This window comes from Oryctolagus cuniculus, chromosome 9 (assembly GCF_964237555.1).
Source record: "Oryctolagus cuniculus chromosome 9, mOryCun1.1, whole genome shotgun sequence".
NCBI classification, from domain to species: Eukaryota; Metazoa; Chordata; class Mammalia; order Lagomorpha; family Leporidae; genus Oryctolagus; species Oryctolagus cuniculus.
The window spans coordinates 14780441-14788600 of NC_091440.1; the positions used below are offsets into that span (position 1 = coordinate 14780441).

Below are 8160 nucleotides of genomic sequence, written 5' to 3' on the forward strand. Positions count from 1 at the left end.
CAGTTATTGGGAAAAGAGTGGATTGGAATGATGTTCCATTTGTCAAGTTCTGATACATTTGCAAGTTTAAGTTACCTAAAGGTACAAGGTGTGACAGTTATGTATCAACTTGACTGGGCCACAGGATGCCTAGAAAGCTGGTAAAATGTTGAGCTTAGCTTTGCCTTTGAGGATGTTTCTGGAAGGAATTAGCATTGGAAACAGTGATCTGGGAAAGCATATGGCCCCTCCCAATGTGGTGAGCATCATCCAATTCATGGGGAGACTATAGAGAACAAAAAGACAGAAGAAGGGTGGGAGGCGTCCTAAAATGGGAAACCGTACTGTGAAGGATGCACATAGCATCCATGGCACCAATCCTCAGTATCTGGTGGAGAAGATCTGTAAGTCAAACAGGAACGGTGGTCAATAAAGCCATGGAGTTAAGGTCTGTAGGTGTTGTTTATGGGGGCAACATAAAACCAACTCCTTTTCTATATTTAACCTTGAAGATGCTTCAGATTCAGCCTGAGGAGGATATCATTGTAGAGTTTTTAAAAAATGAAGATTTTGCTGGTACTGTGGCTCAATAGACTAATCCTCTGCCTGCAGCACCAGCACACTGAGTTCTAGTCCCGGTCGGGGCGCCGGATTCTGTCCCGGTTGCTCCTCTTCCAGTCCAGCTCTCTGCTGTGGCCCGGGAGTGCAGTGGAGGATGGCCCAAGTGCTTGGGCCCAGCACCCGCATGGGAGACCAAGAGAAGCACCTGGCTCCTGGCTTCGGATCAGCGGGGTGCGCCGGCTGCAGTGCACCGACCACAGCGCGCCGGCCACAGCGACCATTGCAGAGTGAACCAATGGAAAAGGAAGACCTTTCTCTCTGTCTCTCTCCTGTCTCTCTCTCTCTCACTGTCTAACTTTGCCTGTCAAAAAAAAAAAAAAAAAAAAAAAAAAAAAGAAGATGTCAACTATGTTTGTAGTTGGGGACACTTTACATGAGGCTGACAGGCATTGCGATTGATTGCTACAAGTACTTGGAGCCTTTGTATAACAACTTGAAAAATCAAGAGCCAGAACCAAAATGAGATGTTTGAACTAAAGTGCGTAGATGAGTTTATTGATGAACTGCTACACAGCAAGAATCTGGGATACTGTTCTGCCTGGGCTACAGAAACGCTATGTAGTAGGGGAAGCTGAGCAGTGGGGACTTGGGTTAGTGCTCTAGAAGAGGACATGGGTGGCCTCCGCCGCGACTCAATAGGCTAATCCTCTGCCTGCGGCACCGGCACCCCAGGTTCTAGTCCCGGTCAGGGCATTGGATTCTGTCCCAGTTGCCCCTCTTCCAGTCCAGCTCTCTGCTGTGGCCCGGGAGTGCAGTGGAGGATGGCCCAAGTGCTTGGGCCCTGTACCCCATGGGAGACCAGGAGAAGCACCTGGCTCCTGGCTTCAGATCACCGTGGTGTGCCGGCCGCAGCACGCCAGCCTCAGCAGCCATTGGAGGGTGAACCAATGGTAAAGGAAGAACTTTCTCTCTGTCTCTCTCTCTCTCACTGTCCACTCTGCCTGTCAAAAAAAAAAAAAAAAAGATAAAAAAAATAAAATAAAAAAAGAGGACATGGGTGACATGGAGTCCGGTGAAGAGGAGGAAGAGGAAGATGAGAAGTTGGAAGGACTGCCACCAGCTGATCATGGCCGGCGGTGCTACTGAGACGTACATTAGCCCCGTCACTCTTCTACACTGGGCTACAGGAGAAATACGAGTCAATCTCCCAAACAGAGAAGCCCATCCCATCCCCTTATAGAGAAAGGCATTGCAGCAAGAGTCCCAGACGTCACCGCAGGAGGTCTAGACATCCACAGCACAGTCCCGCTCCAAATCCCCAGGTCATCATCACAGTCACAGACACAGGAGCCACTCAAAGTCTCCTGAAAGATCTAAGAAACGCCACAAGAAGAGCTGGAGAGGGAGTGAGTACTGGATTCAACTTGGTTTTAGTCCAAATGGCCTCCTCTGCATAGGAGGGCATAAGGATTAAGACCTGCTCCCCAGGCAGCTATAAGAATATTTTAGATTTTTCTTACCAAGTTTCTCATTTTTTTAATGAAAGAGGTGTGGAGTTTTGTATATCTTTGAATCATAACCAGTATCTTTGAAGGGTGATGTTTCTTAAGGTCAGTGTTTGACCTGCCAATCATGATTGTATTCATATTTAGAAAAGTAGAGAGAATCTAGGGGTTGGAGATATGAATGACAAAGACAGGTTGACCCTATCCTTTTCTGTTACTAAGTGCAGAATACCCATTTTTCTGCAGTTTATTTTTGGGTTGCTCTATCATTGTAACTGCTTTGAGAATTCTGGAGTTGGTGTTGCTATAATTATTTAAAGTTCAAATCAGTATAACAGAGCAGCTCCTTTTGTCTAGCAGCAGCAAGTAGTGATGAACAAGAAAATGGGGTAGCAGCGATTTTTCAAGGACAGAACACATTCAAACACGCGGCTTCTTCTGGATCATTTAATCTGGTATCACTGAACAGCTGAACAGACACTATCCTATATGCAGCACATTTTGTGGTGTCATTTGTCCTTCCCCACAAGCCAGATTGAGGTGTTTCAACCTTTACCCTACATTGAAGAGGAGGGCAACAAGATTCAAATGGATTTGATGGAAAATACCTAACATTGTGCATGGCTTTTACCTGAATTGTGAGACACAGATGCCATTCACAAATGACAAATGTAGAAAATACAACAGGAAGAGACAGTTTTTAGAGGGACAGGGAATGAGGGCTCTGGTAGTAGAGAAGACGATGCATTCAGTTTAACCAGTTGTCACATGAGACAGCTATGGGATGGCATGGGGGAAAGTGACTGAGTGGCATCCGGCTACCATAGTCTGCCACGCAAGAACTGTGGTCACAAGCTGCCTTCCGGGGTCTAGCTACTGGGAAAGTCACATCTGTTTCAGGATACACAACTTGTTGTTTACATTGAACTGAAGGGACTTTTGCAGCAATATAAAATCAGTTTTTAATCTAAAAAAAAAGAAGGGTAGGTTTACTCTGACTGCTTGAACTGGGATATGGGTCTCCCTTGTCCTTCATGGTCCTGGATCCCTGGCCTATATAAATGGACTGGGATCTTTATTCGCCATCAGCTCCTTGACTCTCAGCCACCAAGCTACACCATTGGCTTCCCGAGTCTCCTGAACACAGGGGACAGAACATGGGGCTCCTCAGCCACCGCAGTCATATGTGCCAATACCTCATAATAAGTATCTATTATCTATCTATCTATCTATCTATCTATCTATCATCTATCTAGTCTGTCTATATATCTAGTCTATATATCAAATGTCTATACATCTATCAATTACCTATCTTTCTGCCTAATCTATCATCTATCTATTGTTTCTGTGGGAAGCCTTGACTAATACAAAAGAGTTTGGTAAAGATCAATGAAAAATTCTGTGATAATTAGCTATATAGAATGTATGAGGAGTCTTTAAAAATTCATAAAAATGCATACTGTGAAGAAACTATGCATGGATCTCAAGTTTTTTACTGCAAAATAAACTCACCTTTTAATTTCATTTTACATAAACTTTTTGAAGTACCTTCATCCAATGAGTATTACTACTAGCAAATTATGCACTGCACTTTTTTATATTTTTAACATTTATAATAAAGATACATATGGGCATGTTTCTTTTTTCGGAGAGCCAGTTTACTGTACATGGACTTACTATACATTTTCTGTCACTGAAGGTTGCTAGCAAAAGAGAGGCTGTTTGTCCCCCTCAGGAAGTCACCTCCTGCTGAGAAGCCACCCCTGTCTTGACTGCGGTTCCAACAATGCCCCTTTTCAGCATGAATCAGCCTGAGCGATCATCACCCAGTTCCCCTAACAGAAGTTAGGGTCCATCTCTCTGGGGGAGGGAATGTGACTAGGATCCATTCTGGGGAGTGGGGAGGGAACATGAGGAGTCAGGCGGCAGTCAGTGGAAACTGGAGTGCAGAGTGCTTGCTTTCCCCACTGATCAAAAGTGCCTGCCTGCCCACTCCTTGAAAGCTTCCGATTTTACCAAAAGAATAGCAAGGGAGTGGTGATCCCTTCCTCCTGAGCTCACAGTTTACTATAAACAAGTTACCTATCCCACCCTTTGGCTGGCTCTTTGTTTTATCTTGAGCAAGCCAGATAGAATAAAAGACTGCAAAAATCAGGTCTTTTGATGGGTTTTGTCTCGGCTTTGTAACTGAAGGTCAACCTGATTGTCAAGTTTTCTATTTTCTCTAAAATTGTGATTAAAACCCCACTACCACCTGTATCCTAATTTGATCAGTACACAATATACGTATTTTATACACATGCATGCCATAAATACGTACAATTTTTACATGTTAATACAGATTAATAGAATGTGGGGTATAAGTAGAGGATAACATAAAAAAATTGTCACACAGAAAGGAATTTTCCCTTTTTTCTCCTCTTACACCATGCCTCTGTCACTCTCACCAAACAATTTCAAAGAACCTCTACATCTTAGTACTTAAACATCTTTCTCACATGTGCCCTCCTCTCCTTCCTGTAATTTGCATTGGCTCAGACATTCCCTATTCTACCTGGACTCCTAGGATGGATTTTTAACTGCTAACTCTGCCTTCAGGTCTTGTTCCAATTCACTCAGGCTGCTAGAGTCCTCTTAAAAATACTACCTGATCATTTTCTCCCTAGCTTAAAGCCTTTCAAAACCAGCCCATTTCCTAGAATAAAATATTAATCCTCTTTAGAATGGGATTATTAAAAGAAAAATGTCAACAAATTAAATTGAGCAGGGTTTGGGCAAAGAACAATTCATGAATTGGGCAGCACCCCAAAGTGGTTCAGAGAGCTCCACCCAGCATGTGGGCAGGCAGAATACGTGAGCAGAAAAAGGAAGTGGCATCTGGAAATAGCTTGATGTGTTACAGCTCTGTGCTTGTCTTATCTGGTCATGTCTGAGAGGTTTGCAGTAGGTGACTGGCTGAGAGCTTGGCTGCAATGGTTGGCTGAGGCTGGACTACTTGTTACAAGAGTAGACCTATAGTCTTAAGTTAGGTTGCAGGTTGTTTCCACATTGAGTTACATTACAGTCCATTCTGCACAGAGGCAAATTTTGGCCAAACTTAATTTAATTTAACCAAATGCTTTTGCTGACCCAGCCCCCACTTCCCTAACCCCTGTCTCTTGCAACGTGGTTAGACAAACTTTAGACTTCACCATGCTGAACTGGTAAATTGCCCCAATTCACTTATCTGCGTTGTGCCTGCTTCACGGCATACCCTGGTCTTCCTTGAATGTCCTTCCCGGAATACTCCTCATTTTCTGAGATTCCGTATGAGTTCCTTCTGCTACAAAATCTCAGATCTCCCCAGGCAGAGTGGCTCACTTCCTTCTTTGGGGACCCAAGGACTTTTAGAGCATCCTTCTAGGCTGGCATCCGTCACACAGGATTGCAGTCAGCCTTTTGGTGTTTCGTCTCACCAACTAGATCCAGTGGTCCATCTTTATTCCCGGTGACAGACTAATTGTTTGTATAGTGCCTGGGACCCAGAGGTCTGGAACAGATTTTGAGTGAATGAATATGATCTGGCTGATTTATTTAGAAAATACCCTGGTTGAACTCTGTGGGCCAGTTGTATTGTCAAGTCACTAGTTAGTTTTCAGGGAGAGGTTATTTACCAGACCCTGAGGTCATTATTTCCTTAGTTTATAAATGAGCAAACTGAGGTGAGGGTGAGTGAGTTTACCAAACAGTACCTAATTAGATCTTCCCACAATGATCTTGAACCTGTATCCTTTATTACTCCCCCAAACTGTGATATCTAAAGGGTAAATGTAACACTGGAAATGAAAGATCAAGTTTTAGAGCTGGTAGCTATTACAATGTAAGCTTTCATTTAACTTATTGATCTTCAGGGGCTTAATTTGCAACATAGCACAATTTTATCCCTTTTTTAGCAAAGAAATATTTGTTGGTAAAAGTCAGTTGTTAACAAAATCGAATAGAAAGGTAAGGACATTTTCCTCAGAAGCTTATCAAGTGCACAAATTGGGTGCCCCTTGGGCCACGAGACTTCTTTACAGTTAGAGCTACAGATCTCCACTTGGGCTGATTTTGCCCTGTCCCCGTTGACTGGGGGTGAGGTGCTTGCTAAAGTTTCAGCTTTCGTTTTCTCCCAGGATAGTTAGCAAAAGATCTGTAAGGGTCACAGCAGCCCTGCTTTCACTGTTGTTATCCTTTAGCCTCCCCAGCAGCTCTGTAAGGAGGGGAAATGCAGGCATTTTATCTCCATTTCACAGATGAGAAAATGGAGGCTTGACAAGTTCAATGAATCTAAGCTCCATCCCTCACTATTTTGGTATTGGCTTCAATACCAAGCCTTATGAAAGCATTTTCTTTCAGGAGGAGTCCCAGAATTTTAGCAAGGATTTGAGAGCCAAGTACAAAAGGAGCATGTCCCTGTGCCTTAGAAGGGAAATGTGCCTGGTGTATATTCTTGGCTTGGCATTCTGTGCCTCCTCTGTGCTGGCTTGGTTTGCTGGCGACTCCCAGCTTTCAGCATGCTGGTCTGTGGATGGAGGTTGAGATTGACCCAGAGTAAGGACATCTTGGTGTTCACATTTCCTGTCTCCATTTCCTTGCTGGCTTCCTTCTGATTAATGGTCAACCCTCCTCCCACCTGTGTTTCTGCCTCCTAGCCAGAGAGGCACTCTCCAACAGGAACTGATTTCCTGCAGTTTTGTAACTAAAAATAACAATGAGGGAAGTCTTCAATTAATCTCTCTCCTCTCCAGCCTGTGTTGCATGGGTTCTCCGGTTGTGCCCACATGTTACGGCAATGCAAGCTTCCGGCCTCCTGTTGAACGTTCTTAAACTGCCAAGGAAAGCGGACACTGGGGTATCCTGGGCAGGGAGGTCCCTCCCCAGGGTCACAACAGGAGCAGACAGGACCTTAGGATACACTGAGACAGAGTTTAAGTAAGCTACCGCAGGTCTACAGCTGCTTGACATGTCTAAACTCAGGGTTATCTTGGTTAATTGTAAGCAGATGATTTTATTTTTAATTTTATTGTTAAATGTATAAGCGCTGATTTAGCAAGCCATTATTCAGCCTCTAGTAGGCATTAGGAGAGACAACAGGCCTAGGAGGAAACTAAGAAAGATGTAGGTACCACCTTCAAGAAGTTTTCAGTTAAGTGGAGCAAGCTTCTCTTTTACTTCTTGTGCTAAAGAAATATAAAGAGCTGTTGTTGGAAATGAAAGCGTATTTGCCCCCACTCAATCTCAACATAGAAAACTTCCTCTCATTTTTGATCTATCAACAGACATTAGACATGCTTAGGTTTTTTTTCTCAACCATAAATTATTTATATAATCCAAGTCTTAAAGCAGTGCTTACTTCACTACAATGTCTTTTTAACAGAAAGTGCTCAGGTCCAGCAGATCAACTGTAACCACCAGCACCTTGGTTGTACTTGAGAACAAACAATGCCAGGCCACCCTCTGTGTGTGTCAGTAGGTGGCAGTCTGGCTTTGCACACACTGGGAGCCCAGGCTTGAGTGGCATTCAGAAAGCCCTGTGTAGTGCAAATCCCCATCATCAGGTTTTCCAGATCTTTTGGACTTAAAAGCAATACATTCTCTAAACCTGAAAATGTAAATATTTTTTTGTGTGACTGAGCCATTTTGCAAAACTCTTAGTTTGTCTTCACTGAACTCTGGGAGGAAACTTACTGGGAGGCAGATCTGTCACTGTTGCGCTCTACAGTCAACTCCACTTTGTTCATAGATCCTGTTGGAAACCCTTTCAGTTCTAACACACCTGGACCAGGTTCCTGAAACAGGCTTGTAGCTCTTACCTGCCTGGCTGGCTTCTCCTAAACTCTTGCTCAGAGAATTCAACTGGCCATGCCCACTCAGCAGTTCTCCATTTCCCTAAGATACCGTTAGACTGTAGGTCTCCAACACAAACTTGTCAATTGAATAATCAATAACATGGAGAGGATTTGTGGTAATGACAGCTGACAAGTCCTTGTGAATTATCCATGAAAAACTTGTTTGCTGGGAAAATAGTCCCTAATGATGAAATTATGTGAATCCTGTGGAATTAGAGAACCAAAATCAAAACACTCAAAGACTC

At 43.6% G+C, this 8160-nt stretch overlaps 1 pseudogene; it reads left to right on the plus strand.

Annotated features, from left to right (window-relative positions):
* Window positions 1-310: 310 nt before the first annotated feature.
* Window positions 311-1203, plus strand: LOC108177058 (pre-mRNA-splicing factor 38A pseudogene; annotated as a pseudogene).
* Window positions 1204-8160: the final 6957 nt, after the last annotated feature.